This window comes from Alosa pseudoharengus, unplaced genomic scaffold, assembly GCF_046254945.1.
Source record: "Alosa pseudoharengus isolate Yale_2024_CS ecotype anadromous, Long Island Sound unplaced genomic scaffold, YU_APseudo_1.1 YU_APseudo_1.1_scf_3, whole genome shotgun sequence".
Taxonomy (NCBI): Eukaryota; Metazoa; Chordata; class Actinopteri; order Clupeiformes; family Clupeidae; genus Alosa; species Alosa pseudoharengus.
Window position 1 is genome coordinate 11,573,267 of NW_027468718.1, and position 20,270 is coordinate 11,593,536.

At 40.6% G+C, this 20,270-nt stretch overlaps 1 long non-coding RNA gene across 1 annotated transcript; it reads left to right on the plus strand.

Annotated features, from left to right (window-relative positions):
- Nucleotides 1-18,862: 18,862 nt before the first annotated feature.
- On the plus strand, nucleotides 18,863-19,860 carry LOC143099614 (uncharacterized). Its single transcript, XR_012981690.1, has 5 exons — nucleotides 18,863-18,970; nucleotides 19,060-19,122; nucleotides 19,422-19,514; nucleotides 19,607-19,663; nucleotides 19,748-19,860. It is a non-coding gene; the product is annotated as an uncharacterized LOC143099614 (long non-coding RNA).
- The last annotated feature ends 410 nt before the right edge of the window (nucleotides 19,861-20,270 follow it).

A 20,270-nucleotide genomic window follows, 5' to 3' on the forward strand; every position in this document is an offset into this window, starting at 1 on the left:
GTAGAAGGTTTGTCTGTTGGAGAAGACCTTATGGGCTCGCAGTTCCTGAAATAGCTGACTACCTGCATCCAGGCAGATTTTTGAGAGCTCAATCCTGCAACCTCCCCTGGGTGGTAAGGCCTTTGAGTGCAACCCCAGGTGGACCCCTGGGGCATCAAGTTTGTGTTGCATAAAACTGCATGTTTGGCCACCTGCAAAAATAAAACTGCATCTTTGGCCACATGCTCTGCCAAGATGGCAAGTGAGCTATGTGCACCCTCCATGAGTACTACATGCTTGAGGTGGAAACCATTATTCTTTCCTTAAGGGATGAACCCTCAGTCAGTTAACCATGTTATTGAACTGGAGCTATTTTGCCCTGAGCCAGCTTGCCAAGCTGAGGGGGCTTTTAATGCTCTATGCCCAGTCAAGGCATTGGGAGCTTGTGTTGATCACACGTGGCTGCGTTGACAGGCGCACACACAGCTTTCGGTGCTATGGGGGTAAGTTGCTGGTTCACCCAGTGTCTACACACCGTTTGACCCACCAATTGGTGGAGACAATTTTTCAGGCCTTCTCTGGGCAGTGTTTCCTAATCCCTTAAAGCCTGGCGGCTCATTCCACACGGAGTACGGCCATCTCATGGGTACCATTGAAAGGGGTTGCTCTTGGTGGCATGTGCAGCGGCATCCTGGAGTACTCCATGGATCCCTGCCAGACTTTAACGAGTCAATGTGACATCCGCCACTATCGGCTCCACTGTTATGTTGGTGGCCGACCTGACTGGTGATGAGTAGTCTTCTGTCCTCGCGACACTGTTGGGACTAGTCATCCAAGGTGTAGACCGTGGTGACGGTCTGAGGGAGGTCGAAATAGATCGTAAGTTATGTCCATAACTATGGATCTATGAGACCGACCGATGACCGTCACCATCTCTTGTCGCTCGGAACGAGCTGAGGCGTTCCAGGCAAGAGGAAGAGGCATGTCCCTGAATGCATTATATTACTGCGGGACAGCCTCCAGGTCAGTCACATGACATTGTTGATATAATGGTCTCGAGAAAAGGTAGAAGGATGGCATCATTCAAGGTGTAGACCGTGGTGACGGTCATCGGTCGGTCTCATAGATCCATAGTTATGGACATAACTTACGTTCTGCTGCTGTCTGCTCTGAGGTCAGAAATGCTGGAGATTACAGTTTTTTTCAAATGCTTACACACTAAATCTTTGCTTATCACACAATTTTCTAAACATGTCTTCGAAACATCATAACCCCACACCAAATCTGCAAAACCATACACTAATTCTCAGTGTTTGACTCAGTTTTCAATTGACTAAAACACATTTTGCAAAACACCACACACAATTTTCTACTTAACACACAAAAATCGAACAGGAAGTAACTTGATTTCATTTTTCAAACACAACCCATCAAAATGCCACACTACATCACCAGTGCTTCACTCTCTCTCCTCACTTGTGTAAACACTCATTACTTTACTGAACACCATCCAATCATTGCCTTAGTATAGGCCTATGAGTAAACATACTGTACTCTCTATGTAGGTATGGACCCTCTCAATCTGCTCCTAGAGGATTTACGGTTGAAATGTTCAGAACCAATGCAGATACTTTGAAAGGAATGTTCTACAAAAAGTCAACTTTATGTACAGTAAAACTTGTCTTTTTTACTATTTTTTCTATAGACCTATGAATACAGTACATACACACACACACACACACACACACACAAACACAGACACACACACACTTTTCTTTGGAAAAAGCAAAGTAATTTGATAGTAGTCAGTCATTTCCGTCTTAGGCAAAATCAGCTTTTTCAGAACTCCATGTACATCTGGTGGTCATTGTATTTTGCTTTGCTTTGTTCTTGTTGGCTGTAAAATACTGTATTTGCAACAGCAAATTATTTGCGAAAAATCACTATTTTTGGTTTCAATAATACTGTGTATTTCAACTTCTCTCCGTACCGTAACTTTCACTCTTGTATGGAAATACATAAAGCCTATGAAAGACAGAAGAGCATTAGGTTTTGAGTAACAGTGTGTACATGATGTATCCAAAATGTCATATTATGACAAAAGTGTTTGTAATGTGAGGCGGATGTTTGCTTTAAATATGTGTTTTTGACATTTTGAATGTTGTGTGTCATTTTGCTGGAGATTTGAGGCATTTTGCATTTTGTGTGAGCAATTGTGGGTTTTGTGTGTGGAGTTTTGAAAAATAGACACAGAGTGTGTAAACAATTGTAAAAAACTGTAAACAGCACTATAGAGACTGAGAGCACTGCAGTAAACACAAACTCCTGCACTAGTCAACACTAGGGTTGGGTATCGTTTCAATTTGAACGATTCCGATTCCAATTCCGATTTCTTATTTCGATTCCGGTTCCTAACGATTCTCGATTCCGATTTTTTTTAAAGGCAGGGTCAAAAAAAGTTTAGGATATTTTAAATGAGCTAGCTAACCAACGGTCTTTCTCAGGGTATCTGCACATTTTCCAAGTGCAAATTTAAAGACTTTTAAAGACCTTTTCAAGACATCTAAATGAAAATTAAGACTATACCACGGCAAAAAGATATATAAGACTGTTTAATGCAATGGTTTTTTTTTCCTACTAATTTTAACCCCCACCCCATTTTGGATGTCTACAGAAGTTACCAAAAATATTTTGGCGAAAGAAAATAATTGTGTGTGAATTACCTTCACAGCTATAAATGCCCAATTTTAGGGTCTGGACTGCTTGCTTTTGAAGCTGGCTGTACTGTACATATTTGGTTTTGCTTACTGCTGAGGCTGTTCTTCACCTGTGTCTGTAGTAGCCTAGGGCTACTTGCCAAAGACATGTGCACTGGACTGGATTCCCTTAAATATTTTTTTCAAAGTTAACTAAGCTATTTACATATTTTAATAAGCCTACTTTATATAATTTACTATGTGCATCTATTGTCCATATGCAGCACAGCAAATTAAAGTTAATCCACTACTTTACATTTTGCATACCAGTTGTATCTAAACCAACCAAAGCTTGACTGAAACATTGTAAAACCATTGACTTGTTTTAAATTAATTAAGAGACAGGTCCTCTTCGCATGATCCTGCTGGAAACTGCTGGTTTCATCTCAAGCACGCACGTTATGAACGCACGTATTTTTATAGCAGTCGCCGACATTCAAAGCATATGCGGTTATATTTCACAACTTTTGCTAAGTAGGCCTAGCCTACTGGGAAACGCTGGCAAGCAAGCTGCTGGCAGATATTACAGGTAGGCTATTATAACTTAAGACAGATATTTTCTTCCCTAGGCTAGGCCAGCAACACACGCTGGAAAGATGCAAACAGATCAACTTAACATACCGGTATACAGTATTTCCTCCTGATTGCGAAGCACTGCACATAATTTCACCAGCAGTCTTCGCGTCCATAGTTTGTGAAACGATGCTGCGTCCGAGCAAAGACTTTAGATGCCAAGCGCAACTCCAAAAAGGAGAACAAATAAACGTCCGGCTTGAGGCTGCGCCGGACGCCGGACAGGGCTTTTAAAATCCATATGTCCGGCCTAAATTCGAACATATGGCCAACCTATCGCTAACTGGCTTACCAACTCTTTCTCCCGCTCATTCTACCGTAGGCTCCCTCATTCCACGTAGGATACCCTGTCTATCTCTCAGGCCTCAGCTACACCACGAAAACGCCAGGCATATTATTTTGTACATAGGCCTACTGTATTATTACCGTTTTCACACCTTTAACCAAACCCGTGAAAAACATCTTCACTCTGCAACCACTACACTTCCTCCCGTAGCCTAATAGCCTATCACGTATACAATTGCGTTTTAAATACACGAAACTGGATGGAGACATCACTCGCTCTCTTGCACTCGCTGGCGGTCCCATACGCACATTTAATACCTCTCTTTCGAAAATTCAGTTGTAGCCTATTTAAGACTTTTTAAGGATCCTCGGGAACCCTGCTTTCTGAATGAAATAGTCTGACCTTCTCCATGAATTTTAATTCTATTAACTATGCGCTTCTTCGTTGGTGTTCAGACGTTTCTTCTTCCTGTCGGCAGACTGGGAATCGAAAGTAGGAATCGAAATTTAAACTTTTGAACGATTCCGGGAAAATCGCAAAGATAGTCCCGGTTCCAACCAATACTCGATATTCGATACCCAAGCCTAGTCAACACTGATTATTACATAAATCAAATCAAATGGCATGTATGTGTTGTCGTTGTAAGTGTCTGTCTTTATAACTAGATGAAAGCTGTAATTTAGAGCAGTAAGGTTTGGACTACTGAAGACAAACTTGATGTGAGGGATGAATAACCAAAAAGAACTGTGAGTTTTCCACAGAGACTTTGAGACCTTGAATTTCCCCTGGGGATCAATAAAGTGTCTATCTATCTATCTATCTATCTATGTAGTGACAGCTTTGCGGCGGTCACTTCTGAGAGCGGATAACTCCGGACAACGCGCGTCTTAGTATATAGAGTAATTTTATTAATCCACTTTTCGTCAAAATACAAACAAAAGCCTCTATCGCATTCACGCGGTTGAAAAATTGTTTGCCACTTCCGCTCTACCTGGCCACAGGTGTCCCAGCCCTATAATAGCTATCTGTCAATCAGACGGCCAGACGTCATTCTTAATTGGCCAGACAGTTTTAACACGTTAAATGATATACATTTAAACCATATTCATCATAATTATAAACCATATTACATGAACATAAATATTATCTTAATGTCATTGGCATTTCATCAATATTAATAATTTAAATGATTTTACAAACATAAATATCAAAATGGCTCCAACACTCCAGCCCCTAATTGACCATAATGTGGCAATTCATAACATAAACATTCATAAGGAGCCGCACAGTTCAAAGTCCATTATAACAGCATTTACATTCAAAGTTCTTTTTCTTTTTTTTCTTTTTTTCACATATTAGTTTCAATAGTTCATAGAAAGTCCATCAAAAATGTTTTCCTTTCAAAAAATATTGCCCCTTGTAAAAAGAAAAAAGGTCAAGGGGACTTCAAAGTCTTTTCTCAAAAGGTTTTGCAAAATCAAAGTCCATTCAATAGTCCTTGTCAAAATCACATTATCTCACATTTACACATTATTTTCATCTCTTTTTTCATAAACATCAACAGGTAAGTGTTCAACAGATTCATAGTTTATACTCACACCCATTCAATAATGTCAAAATATATATTACTTCGGTGAATGGCAAAGATTTCAGTAGGTATCAGGATATTATTGAAACAAACACCATGTTGTGTGCAGGGTAGTGTGTGTAGTGTATCAGTGTGTCAGTCTGGTCAGTTGATCGGTCAGGACATGTCTTTAAGAAGACACAGCTTGGTAATCGGTCTCTCCAAGATTCCTGTCTGAGTTTTTACTCTGACACGACGTACAAAGCCCTTTCTATCTGGAAAAGTTTCCATGATTCGTCCCATAGGCCAGGAGTTTCGTGGAGAGGTTTCATCTATAATCATTACTATGTCTCCAGGTTTTAGATTTCTTTTGACCTCATTCCATTTTTGTCTTTCCTGCATTAAGGGAAGGTACTCCCGTGTCCATCTCTTCCAGAAGAGGTCTGATAGGTACTGAACCTGCTTCCACCTTCTTCTGGAGTAGCAGTCCTGCTTGGTGAAGAGCCCAGGTGGAAGTATGGGTTTCCCTTTTAAGAGAAGCAGGTGATTTGGAGTTAAGGGTTCAGGATCTTTAAAGTCTCCAGATGTTTCTGTAATGGGGCAGGCATTGAGAATTGCCTCCACTTCGCACAGAGTAGTTTGAAGACATTCATCATCTAAAGTCTGTTCCTTTGTGATGGAGTAAAGGATTTTCTTTATTATTCGAATAAGACGTTCCCACACGCCTCCATGGTGAGAACCATAAGGCGGATTGAACGTCCATTTGATGCCCTTTTCACGTATGGAATTCTGGATCGATCTTATTCATGTTTAAGTGAGCAAGTGCTTGTTTTAATTCTCGCTCTGCGCCCACAAAATTCGTTCCGTTGTCTGAAATTATTTCTTTTACCTGACCACGTCTACTGATGAATCTTCGTAATACTGAAATACATGAGTCGGTATCCATAGAGTAAGCCATCTCTAGGTGTACAGCTCTACTTGCAAGGCACGTAAACAAGGCTCCGTATCTCTTTACCCGATTACGGCCAGATTTGACTTCTATGGGCCCGAAATAGTCCAAGCCAGTGTGTGTAAACGGGGGAAGATCTGGTGTTATGCGCATGAGGGGTAAGTCAGCCATTTTCTGTTTCATAGAAGTACCATGCCATCGTCTGCAGAGTATGCAATCACGGGTTATTTTCCTTGCAGCCTGATTTGCCTTGAGTATCCAGTATTTCATCCTGAGTTTCGAAAGCATTTGATTTTTTCCACAGTGACCTACCAGATGGTGGGTATGGCTCAGAAGAAGTCTTGAGAGGTGGTCATCATTAGGCAGAATAGCCGGGTGTTTTATCTCCTCCGTCATGGCCAGCTTACTCAGTCTGCCTCCCACTCTTAATATTCCATCATGAAGCATGGGATCCAATTTGTAGAGTCTGCTATTCCTTCTTACAGCTTGGCCTGTTTGTAAGGCTTTCACTTCATCCCTAAAGGCTTGCCGTTGAACATAAGCTACAAGCGATTCCTCAGCATCTGCGAGATCCTGCATAGATAGCTGCTGGTCTGCAGGTTCTGATTTTATTGATTCAGTCTGTGAGGTACCTGCTCGTTTCAATTGGATTAAGTGTCTCAGAGTCATTTTAAACTTCAAGAGCCAGGCTGTAGATCTGATGAGTTTGTCCCATGATGAAAAGTATTCAATAAAGTGAGTCAGAGGATCTTCATGGGCTGCTGTTGCAAAAGCTACAACAGTTTTCTTTACCTCGGAGTCACTGTCTGAAAGCATCAATGGTTCTGTGGACAGTTTTGGCCAATCAGCTTCACATTTGGCCAGAAAGTCTGGACCCTTAAGCCAACTACCTCCTTTCAGAAAAGACTCAGCTCGCATTCCCCTAGACGCATTGTCTGCTGGGTTGAGATCAGTCTTAATGTGACGCCACTGAGATTTCTGTGTCAGATCGCGAATCACAGTTACCCTGTTCGCCACGAAAGTTTTGAATCTCTGTGTGTCATTCAGGATGTACTTCAGGACCTAAGTACTATCTGTCCAGAAGAAGGAGTCTGAGATCGGAAGTTCCAGTTCTTTCTTGAGCATATTATCCATCCGAGCAGCCAAAACTGCTGAAGTGAGCTCCAGTCTGGGAATTGTCACTACTTTCAAGGGTGCAACCCTTGCTTTCCCCATCACAAACGCAATGTGAGGTGGTCTACTTCTGCAGGTAAGTCTTAAGTAACTGACTGTCCCATAGCCCCTCTCACTGGCATCGCAGAAGTGGTGTAATTGGGCTTCAGTGACATCAAAATCCGCTGGTTTGTAACATCTTTCTATTCTGAAGTTAGAGATCATGTGAAGATCGTTCTGCCACTCGCTCCATTTTGACGCAAGGGCAATTGGGATTTCATCGTCCCATCCGCAGTTGATCTTACACAACTCCTGCTGTATCAGTTTTCCTGTGAGCATAACTGGTGATAAAAATCCCAGAGGATCATAGACAGAATTGAGCATGGACAAGATTCCCCTTCGACTAACCGGTCGTTGTTTCAGTGTGCTGTCAAAGAAGAATGTGTCTGGCTCAACATCCCACCGCATGCCAAGGGCTCGCTCCACAGGAAGCCTGTCCTTCTCAAGGTCTATGTTCTTAACTTCCTTTGCTCTTTCTCCTACAGGTAAAGATGCGAGGACAGAACGGCTGTTGCTGGTCCATTTGGTAAGTTTAAATCCTCCGGTTGCACATATAGTCTTCAGGTTCTGAACCAAACTGATGGCTTGCTTTTCATCTGAAACAGATTTCAGACAATCGTCCACATAAAAATTGTGACAAATGGTGTTGAGTACCGAGGCATCGGCTTTCCCTTCATTATCCTTGGCTGTCTGCTTGAGAGCAAAATTTGCGCAGCTGGGAGATAAAACTGCACCAAAAAGATGCACAGTCATTCTGCACTCTCTTAGTGCTTGTTTAGTGTCACCACCTGGCCACCACAAGAACCTCAGGAAGTCCACATCCTTTTCAGGAATCCTCACTTGGTGGAACATTCCCTCAATGTCCCCCATCACTGCTACTGGTTCCTGTCTGAACTTCATAAGTACACCTAACAAGGTGTTCGTAAGGTCTGGGCCTTGTAGTAGCTCAGTGTTCAAAGATATACCTTGGTAGGCTGAAGTACAGTCGAAAACCACCCGGATTGACTTTTTCCTCTTGTGATACACTCCGTGGTGGGGAATATACCAGAGTCTCCCATCAGTCCGGCAGAGCTGTTCTTCAGGTACCATTTCCGCATGCCGTTTCTCCAAGATATCATTCATAAAGCACACATAATCATTTTTAAAAGACTCATCCTTCGCAAATCTTTTCTTAAGGCTCTGTGTTCTTTGTTCAGCCACTTGCCTATTATTAGGCATATAGATGTCATCCTTACGGAAAGGAAGTCGGATTTCATAATGACCATCCTTTTTTCTGATGGATTCATTCATGATTTTCAGAAACTTCTTGTCCTCAAATGAGTGTTCTGCTTTCTCTCTGTAGGTCAATTCTGGAAAGTCTTGTTTGTACTGTTGGACCAAAAGATCCTCCAGACGAGCCACTGATATCCTATTGGTTGTTATCTGTGGTCGGCCATGTCTGTTAACGAAAGAGTTGATTCCCAGTGGTCCATTTACTATCCACCCCAGATGTGTCAGGACAGCATATGGGCCATTGTCTTGACTGTTGATGACCTTCAGTGGTTCCATGGCTTTCGGTATATTCACACCAATCAACAGACTGACATCAGCTTCGATGGACTTCAACTTGACCGCATTCAGGTAAGGCCATCGTTTTAAGTTCTGATGGTTCACAGGAATGGCTTGTTGTGTGAAAACCTCTGGAAGTTCTATGAAATCATTGCCTTCAAGGCTGCATACTTCCAGTCCACTCAATTTATATGTTTTCACAGGCTTTTCATAACTCATTGTTTGAAGCAGAATTTCTGTTTTCCTCCCTCTGACGGACAGTTGTTCCATTAATTTCTCCGTACAGAAAGTTGCAGAACTCCCGGGATCCAGGAACGCATATGTTTTGATAGACTGACTACCCTTAGCCGTCTTCACTCTTACAGGTACAATAGCCAGTTTGTGGTCAGTATTGCCAGCCCCTGTTTGATCAGTTGGTGCCATGGTGACAGTGACAGAGTTGGCCTGAACAGCTGTGCCACAGGTGGTATTGTTCGTGGTTACTACAGATGTTTTAGTATATGTGGCGCCACCTGGTTGCCAGTTTCCAATGTGCAAGATGGTAGGGTGTTTCTTATCGCATGAGCGACATGTTAGACGTTTTTACATGTTTTACTGAGATGTCCTCTAATCAAACAGCCAAAACAAAATCCATGTTTCTTGAGAAACTCCACTTTCTCCTTATGAGCAAGTTTTAATATCATTTTACATGTTTCCAATGCATGCTCTCCTTGACAGAAAACACAGGGTTCGGAAAAAGCATCCTTTGCATTAACGGGAGTAAAATTTTTGAAAGTTTGATTTCCATTTTCTTTGATGTCGGCATTAGCAACAACCGCATTAGAGATAACTGGAGAAACGGCAGTGACGAAGCTCTGCTTGCTGCTAGATTTCCCGTAGGTCGAGCTCACTGTAGGTGCTCTCACCACCTTTATTTCTCTGCGAGCATCTTGAATATTGCCAAAGACCGGATCCTGCATTATTCTGGCCTGCTTTTCAACGAATCTGACAAGGTCATTGAATTTAGGTCTCTGTTGGATCTGTTCCATAATGTCGCATGCCACCGCTCTCCATCTCTCTCGGAGTTTATAGGGGAGTTTTGAAACAATTTGTTTCATATTGGATGGTAAATCAAGTTCTGACATGTAGCGAAAGTTTTGGGCAGCATTATTACAACTTCTTAGGTATAAAGCATAACTATGAAGCGCCTTTCCATCGTCTGGTCTGATTACACTCCAGTTTAAGGCTTTCTCCATATAGGCAGTCGTGATCGATCCTAAAGTCATTGCCAAAGTGGCGCTTGAGCAGGCGCTTTGCTTCAGCATAACCAGCTGCTGCATCCATGTACAAACAACTTCTAACTAGTTCTTTTGGCTGTCCAATTGTATACTGTTCTAAAAAGTACAGTCGGTCCTCATTACTGTCAGTCTTATCCTCTATATTGTGTTTAAATGCTTGCATAAATAACTGAAAGTCCAGAGGGTCACCATTGAACACAGGCACCTCCTTCTTTGGAAGAGATGATTGGCATAGAACAGATACAAGCAGATTTGTCAACTCTGTGCCATCAGGGGGATCTGCTGGTTCCCTTCCAGGAGTAGATTGTGTTCTTCTCGGCTTAGTCACAGTAGTTCGGTAAGTTCCTTGGCTTGGTACATTTCGCCTTGTTGCTGCAGTAGTGGTTGGTTCTGGTGCCGCTACCAACTTCTGATGTACACGCATAGCTTTCTGAAATGGTGTTTTAGGTATTGGTCCCAATTCCACAAAATCCAGATGAGACATGCCAGTAACTCTGCTGCTTTCCACTGATTTGGACTCCACTGGCTCTTCTGTTCGGTGTGATCTTTTGTCCATATATTTCTCCAGGTAAGCATTCATGTCATCCTCAGACCTCAGACCTGATTCTGTTGGTTCAATTTCCTCCAGGGCCTGCAGTTTTGCATTAGTGACAGAAATTTCCTCTCTTAATTGTAACGCTTCCATTTTAGCTTGTAACCTAACCTTGTCCATTTCCATTTCATGTTTCTCTCTCAAGGATTTGGCTCGGGCCATTAAACCAGCTTTATCCACAGCAATTTTAATGCGTGCTGTGTGGGCAGATGATGCCTTTGAGTCAGCCTTAGATACTCTTGACACACTATCAGTCACATCAACAAGTGATTGTTCATTTGATTGACGTTCCAACCAGATCTCAGTTTGAGAAATAAATTCATTAAACTTTGCCATCTTTGGTTCATACCAGTCAATATTTTCATTTTCTTTCACATCATCAGTTAACAACATTTGAACAGATTCATGAGATATTTTAAATTTGTTCAGAATTTCATGAAATGCATTCAATTGTGTTGTCACCTTATCAGCATCACCAGTGCTAAACATTATCATTTCATTAATTTCATTCATTTTGCGAGTGCAATGACCAAGTTTGCCGCGACGCGTTGCGCTAAGCTCTTTAAAAACAGGTTTTCTCTGATCGTCTTTATTTGTTTCTGGGCCTTCGGGCTCATCTTCAGTTTGTTCAGGTTGTTCCGTTTCTTCCTCAGACATGATCACAATTATTTTATTTCGTTTTAGTACAATTAATATTATTCCCGCTTATTCAGTCACATGCATACAAACAGCGTTTTCATTTAATCATTGTTTAATTTTCTGCCGCCTGTTCGTTCGTTCTGTGTTGCGTGCAGGCTCGTAATTATTGTATTGCTTTATTACAGGTAATGCTTAGTCGTAGTTTGTTATTAGAAGTTCCCTTACAACAATGTCCACTTTTAATCAAGAAGTCGGGATCTCAATGATCAGACTCAGTTCGAATTGTCAACAATTGCGCAATTGTATTGTCCCATCAAACAAGTCTCTCTCGTAATGTCTGATCGTACCTGGGTCTGAAGACAATGCAAATCGCCAGGTTACTCACAAAAGAAGATACTGAGTGATCGTAGTTCCAGGTATTTCCAGGTATATAATCCACGGAATAATCCACAAGTTTCCCGGCTTGTCCGACGTTTCATGAGCAATTTTTCAACTTGATGTAGTGACAGCTTTGCGGCGGTCACTTCTGAGAGCGGATAACTCCGGACAACGCGCGTCTTAGTATATAGAGTAATTTTATTAATCCACTTTTCGTCAAAATACAAACAAAAGCCTCTATCGCATTCACGCGGTTGAAAAATTGTTTGCCACTTCCGCTCTACCTGGCCACAGGTGTCCCAGCCCTATAATAGCTATCTGTCAATCAGACGGCCAGACGTCACTCTTAATTGGCCAGACAGTTTTAACACGTTAAATGATATACATTTAAACCATATTCATCATAATTATAAACCATATTACATGAACATAAATATTATCTTAATGTCATTGGCATTTCATCAATATTAATAATTTAAATGATTTTACAAACATAAATATCAAAATGGCTCCAACAATCTATCTATCTATCTATCTATCTAAACAACATTGCTGATACCACAACCCAGATCATCACCATTGCACAAAGAGATCATTTATGGACATATCAACAGAATACAATAATGATGTTTTTATTCATAATACACTGATACAATGTCAGATTGACTACTTTTCTTCATTACTTTAATATGTCTTCATAAGGAATTCATCAGTGATTAAAACCAAATCAGTATTTGTAAGAGTCCCATAAGTCATGTGTTCATACTCTGTGATACATTTATCTCTGTGAGACATTTGCAAGCTCTGTCATACAGAGGTTGCAAATGTCTAAACTCCTTGGATGATATTTCAAAAGGATTGAGAGGGTGAGGGAATGTGTCTGGTGGCAACTTCCACAGTGTTTCCACTCAGAACACAAAACAAATTATGTTCTTGCAAAAAATGTTGTTGAGAATCTTCACACCCAGTGATCAGAGGAAATGTACTGAGTGAGTCTTCACAACCACAACACAGTTGTAGCAGAATAATAAAGGAATTGAATCTATGAATGAAGTGTAGTAATGTGTGTTCAAAAGAGTGTGTGCCGTATAGGATCTGTGATGTGATCAGGGATGTAGTTCACTAGATGGACACTCAGTGATGTAGTTCTTTAGATGTACACTCAGTTATGTAGTTCACTAGATGGACACTCAGTGATGTAGTTCGTTAGATGGACACTCAGTGATGTAGTTCGTTAGATGGACACTCAGTTATGTAGTTAGATGGACACTCAGTGATGTAGTTCACTAGATGGACACTCAGTGATGTAGTTCATTAGATGGACACTCAGTGATGTAGTTCACTAGATGGACACTCAGTGATGTAGTTCATTAGATGGACACTCAGTGATGTAGTTCTTTAGATGGACACTCAGTGATGTAGTTCACTAGATGGACACTCAGTGATGTAGTTCATTAGATGGACACTCAGTGATGTAGTTCACTAGATGGACACTCAGAGATGACAGTTACAAGATGACAGTGTGGTTATGTGTGACTTATAGACACCTTGTTCTATTTTAGATTATTTGTTCACATTAAGGCGAGACACGGCAGGTGAAAACATCATTTTTTCATGCACTGGTCAATTTCGAGATTTTGGGCTAATTTGCTACCTTAGCTTGTATTCTTTCACACTACTACAACAACAAAGCCCGATTTACACATTTAGGTGTTTATTTCATTACATTTTGTCTACTCGCGCCTGTATATTTCTCCTAAATTCACCAAAAGTTAGTCTTCTAACGTTTCATGCTCTACCGCGACCGTGATACAAAACATAACATGTGTAGTACCGTTGGAAAGCTCTGTTTTTCCTGCATGACGTTGTGCTATCCAAATATGGACACTTCCTTTGTAACCGCAACCAATCGCGAAAGTTCAAAGGCGAGTCTAGGCTGAGAACGGAATCTCTTGGCTGTGTTCCAAGGCTGTTTCCTCAAATTGAGTTTTTATCATTTTCCAGTAGAAACATCTCAGCCTATGTAGCACCTATGTACACCAAACTTTCCAGATATACACTTAGCAGTATTCTGAAGATATTTACAGAGGGATTTGTTAATAAATCATTCCTGGCCTGATTTATGTGACATTTTAATCAAAAATATAAGGCAAAAATCGATTTTTTAAGGCTATGGACAGTATATTCTGATTTCCTAGGTAATGAAAGCAGATATCCTGAAATCCCTCTGTAATTTTATTTTTATCTTGTATGCAAACAAAATGAAAGAATAATTTTGTACCAGGCTTTATCATATGTTCAGATCTATCTACCGAAAATATATGCAAATTTGTGCATATTTAATGAGATAATGCCTAATTTGCATTATTAAACATTGGAATTTCAAAAACTTGTAATACATTTTTTGTTCATACTTGTGTAAGTAATCAACTGAGTAAGTTTCATGGTGATGTCTATTATTTAAAAATTTTACCCTATTCACCTGTAGTGTCTCGCCTTAATAATAAATTGTAATGTGTACATGTATCCCAAAGAAGTTTATTACAGGTAGTTTTATCATGTTAAGAAGTTATTTGCACACATCACGCATGGAGCCTTTCCTGCCTACTGCTTATTTTGAACCTGAATTTCAGAATCAAAGTCTGTGTGGGGAGAGAGTCTGTGTGTAATCCACTGATCTGGGTTCAGCATGTGTCTCTGGAAGGAGACACCCACAACTGGAACTTTGAACTGAAGTCCAGTTAGTTGCAGCAGTGAACAAGGAACTGGTCTAGCAACTAAAGTTGACCAATCAGAATGCATCTTTACCATAGTCCCTCTCTCCGACTGTCTGTCACCAGATCAGGAAGTGAAGTTGTGTGACAGGTTGATTCTCTTGTCCTCCACTAAACGCTCTCCTGTGGAATACTTTTGAAAGAGAGAGGAATCTGAGTTTGGGACACGTCTGCTCTGACTGCTGAAAGTGAAAGTGAAGCTGGTGAAACAGAGGACAGACAGAGCAGCAGACATCCCAACCTGCAAAAAGTCATATCAGGGAGGTATCACGACCACCCCCCCCCCCCCCCCCCCTCCAAAAAAAAAAAAAACTTTAGCCTAGTCAGTCGGCCTACACCAAATAAGGAAGGCCTATAGACCCTTTCAACAATAAAAACAAAAACAATGCTTGGACGTTCTATTTGGGCCCCAATCTACTTCCTCTGCATTAAGATAACATATGGAATGTTAAAAAGGAAGCCTTGTGGGGCCAACTATGATGCTGATAATGGAACTCTCTTGAAAGGGTCCATACAGAGCCTTATAGATAGAGAGTTGCGACAATGGGTGTTCAAAATTCCGTTGGTCACGTGGTTTGTGTAAACCTCAACTAGTTCCCGGAAGTGATTGACAATGGATTAGAATGCATTAAATAGGCTAGCCTATCGTCGCGGGAGAATAAAAAAGTTTAAACGTTTTTTAACATCTCCAGTGTAATGGTGGGCATTCTAAGTTAACCGTAGCATTAGGCCTATCTATTAAGAAACCCCATGGTAATGCGAGTGATCATAATAAAATATAAAACGTGGCATGTAAGTCCTTCGATAAATAACCAGGCTATGAACTCATAAACATGAACAGCATTTTGTCATCGTTTGTCATTCACCGTGCTGTGAACAGCATTAAGATGCTAGGCTAAATAGCTTGAGATTCAGACAGGTGAGCACCTGGGAATGGTGTGCATCGTGTCAGAATATAGCAATTTGATCAGTGATCATGCATCATCAGTGCAAGCTTGGTTTGAAACTTTCTGGGGATGGGGATTTTACACGATCCTTCATCACTGGGCTAGCCATCACTGGGCTAGTGTGCCCTGCTGTGTTAATATGACCGTGCTGATGCTAACAGCTGCAGCTCTCTCAAATCTAGGTTCTCTCATGCATATTAGGCCAGCTTTTGCCAATGAAAATGAATGCAAAATAAAAATAAAAAAAACAGTCCTGCTCCTAACTGAAGAAACGTTTACGTTACCAACAATGTTAACAACAAACTCAAGTTTCACTGTTGCAAGTACAAAGTTGGCTGTAAATATGCTTAGCCATATTAAATTTTAACGAACCAGCTAGCTTTGTGATAACAAAATCTTACCTTTTATGTGTTTAGTCCACTGAAAGTTATCCACATATCAAACGATTAAATCCACAGTTATGGAGGGATTGTTTTGGGGAAGCAGTTGCACTTTATCCCACTTTCGCTGCCCTTTTTAAAATTAAACCACTTAAATCCATAGCCTAGATGAACATTGCTCATAACGTTACAACTATGTTGACATGATGGTAAAGCTAAATGCCCAAGACACGTCACGTCATAAAAGTTGTAGGCTACAGTACAAACGCAAAAACTTAATGACAGGTCGTTCGTGGTGTTGCCTAGTGCTGCCTAATTGAAATGGTATAGGCAAGGTTTATCTTATATTAGGTTATTATCTGTGGCACATTTATTGGGCTTTAGCCTCTTTTAATTTATTTGATAAGGAACTGATAAAAACTGAGCAGCAGAAAAGCTGTCAAAGTATACATAAATAGTTTATTATTATAATTAGGTTATTAATACTATTACTTTACTACTATTACTGTTGTTAATGTTATTATTATTATTCGGATGAGCCAATAATGTAAATCTGAGTCTGAAATGTTGGCTACAAACAGTCTGTACTGCTGTAAATGCACTGCTGCTATTATTAATTGTTAACTTCTGGGAACTATTTGAGGCTTCCGTTAGCCGCCATTGTTGGAAAAAAATGGAACATTAGCGTCAATGGAGATGTCGCAACTCTCTATCTATATGGCTCTGGGTCCATAGATAGAAAATATTTAGATTTTGGTAGTTTGGTGTTTTCATGTAGCCTTGGCAACTAGCCATCTAGGCTATAGGCCTGAATAATATGCACATTAGGGCATTTCTCAGATTTCGGGCCTATTTGGGTAACTGAAATTTTGAAAAATAAAATTCTAAATTTTACTAATTAGTATGCATCAAGTTATCAGTCATTTTGATAGGAGTAACCTTGTGAGCTTGGTTGAGACCACAATATAAGGGAATTTATGATTTTTTGTCATTTTTCAGGTAAATGTCATTACCATCACATCATCTAATATGTACATTTTAAACTCACCTCAACATGTCTTTTGCAATCATTTCACCTGGCATGGGCAATCGAGGCTTCTGATTAGGTGGCAATGACGTCAATGGTAATGCGTCTCTATTCATTCCAATTCCATGCCGTGTTAAATGTGTTGGCATTGTGTGATTGATTGCGCCTCTATCAGCTTTAGAAACTGGAGACAATAACAGCTATAGTCGATACTAACACAAGCTCCATTTCAGTTTTTGAAGTAACATACAAAATGTTTGCAGTCACTTGATTTAGATCCACTCAAATGATTGGTCTTATAAAATCTAAGTAAGGTAAACATCATATCAAGATAATATTTATTTTAGGCTAATATAAATTTTACTAAATAAAAAATATATACTTTTGTGCTTTTTTTACGTATTAGGTGAACTTTAAACAAAAATCTATCAATAGAACACTTTTCACAACTAAGAAAATTCACTTCTTTCATTTCACAATTCACTTCAGTTCAATCAGACAGGCTCTCCCTTACACGTAGGCCTACCCCCACGCCAGTAGGGGGAAGACAGCGCCTCTGCTTTCAGGTGATCGATTGAAGTCTTGTCCTGACTTCCGTTAACGGGCTCTGTTTGAATTCCGTGATTCTTGAACGCCGCTGGAAGAAGTCTTGGAATGGATTACACTCGTCTTGAATACGATCTCACGAAAGTAAGTGAATTATGTTACAGTTTCATGATGTAGGCCTAGTGGTTGTAATGCAAGAGTTTGAGGTTTAACCTTAAGTCCTTTCACTTGTAGGGCTTTGTTATATTCCGATTCTGCCAAGTTTGTAATTTACCAGAGCACATTGCTCGTTTGTCTTTGTTTGAGCTGTTCTCAACGTGTTATGTTTTGCAGCATTGTATGTTTTGTGTCATCGTGTTAACCTGCTCACGTTGATGTTACAAATAATAGCACTAGGCTACCGTTTCTTTTAATTAGTTTTAGTGTACAGTCAGTCCTTTTAGGCAAGTCACTCGGCAGCAGTGGTGTAGGCTAGTGGATATAGGCCTACTGTATGTAGCTGGATCTAGGCTACTGTGATGTAGGCTAGTTAGCTGTAGTGGGTAGGCTATACTGTGATCAACCCCAAATGTATCCTAGTCTATTTTAAGTGGGTATACTAAGATGGTGATGCTTTTTAAGTTGGTATAACCTACTGAACAGTCCTGCATATGTAGGCTACACTAGAGCCATAGAGATGGCTAACCTATAGATAATGTCAGAGAATGTCTAATAATCCTTAGAAGGGCTCTGATGTATAGTCTACACTGTCGGCGGCCATTTTGTAACACAGTTGATCGGATAGACGATTCAAGTGAATAGATCTCTGAATTTTGCCTTCAAAAAGCTGAGTAGCCTATCTTGCAATTTTTGCTATGGGAAAATAACATGGGGAGAGAATTATTGCACTCTCCCGGGGACGAAGAAGTCTGAAATGCAGACATTTTGCTCAACACACGTTTGTCCTCTGCCTTCGAGTGGTAGGCTAACTGTGATCTTCAACAGGCCTACGTTAAGACAGCAACTTAGATTTTTGCTACCCCAGACCTAACTTGCAATGTAACTTGTCATAGGTAGTTAGGTTAAATTAACACCCTGATCTCCTTATAGGCAAAGATGGCAGTTTTGGTTCCTTTTTGTAGGCGAACTTCAGAGGTCTGTTGGGAAGCATACAGGAAGGGGCGGAATGTGTGTAGTAGGCTATACACAGCTGCCATACTGGCTTTACAAACTAAGCCCATGCATTTCTATGGATGCTGTGTCTCCCCATTAGAAATTCTCTGGGCTACAATACAAAAATCAAGTCAAAAGCTGGGCCAAATATCCAGTCAAGAAAATCTGGTTGTGTACAGATGACTGATTGCTGCAATACTATCAATAATAGTTTTCTCTATATGGAAATACGGCTTTGCTCTACTACTGGCTCACAAAAACGTTGTTCTCTTAACGTAGATTCATACACCAAAGCTATGGAAAAATGGCAGCGGCTGATGGACACTTCTAGCATTGAGGCGGAAGAAGATGCGAGTGTCCACAAAAGGCAGTGCATGGTCACGTGATGGTAAGACCTCTTAAATACAGACTACATTATTTGCACAATTAAAATATTCTTTTTGCAATCAGTGCAGATTGTATGGTCTTTTATTTCAGATGAATCCGTTCCGCAAGCAAGAAAGCATTCCAGGATGGTGCGTGTGCCTGGAAACCCTGTCTGTAAGTTAACATTTATACATGTATTATTTAAGAAAACCAGTTGAGTCATATTTCCTACCATGGAACTACTGACATTCATGTTTATTAACCTAGTGCATATCATGTTACTGTTCTGATGTATTTGTCTCTTCCTGCCTTTTATTAGGTCAGCAGATGTCACTGCCTCCACCACCTGCATGCAAGTTTTTCTTTTTAGCGATTGTTTAATGTAACAGCATAGGTTTATCTTTTGCAAATGTCATGTGCAAGAAACCTACCATAAATTAACTGACCAATATTCATATTTACTTTCTTTTTAGATGAGTCAACACCACACAGGCAACCAGCTCATTGCCCAGAGCTGGATGGGTCTATTATAACGCCTGCCACTTCATCTTGGGACCCAGTTGAAGGTACAGTGTCTTTGAATTTTCCATTTCCAAGTAAATACAATTTCATGACAAGGAACTTGAGAGTAAGTAACTTTTTTTGTTGTTGTAAACAGCACAAGTGACTCATCACACAGAGGGAGGTGGCTTGGCCATGGAGACGGAAATAAGAGGTAAGAACACTCACTTAATTTGTTCACATATGCAGGTATATAATGTATTTAACAACTAAAACTAACACCATCCATTTTCCATAGCAATAAGGACAACCATTACCGCATGGCACAGCGAATGGACGCATTTGAGGAGAAGATGGATGAGCTGCTCATGCTCTTAAGGAGCTCCCAGTCACCTCCCTCTGCTCCAGTCGATGACAGCAATATGTCGTCCTGCTCGACAGTCACTGAGCTGCAGGAGAGGAGGAACAAAATGCCCTCCCTCCAGGACTTGGGTGCCAGTTGAAGGTACAGCGGCTTTGAATTTTCCATTTCCAATTAAATGCAATTTCATGACAAGGGATTTGAGTGTAACTTAACTTTTTTGGTTGTAAATAGCAGAACTCGTCACACAGAGGGAGGTGACTCCTCGCCCAGTAGGTCGCCCAGTGCTGGATGGGTCAACTTTGACTCGCCCTTCTTCATCTTGGGTGCCAGTTGAAGGTACAGCGGCTTTGAATTTTCCATTTCCAATTAAATGCAATTTCATGACAAGGGATTTGAGTGTAACTTAACTTTTTTGGTTGTAAATAGCAGAACACGTCGCACAGAGGGAGGTGACTCC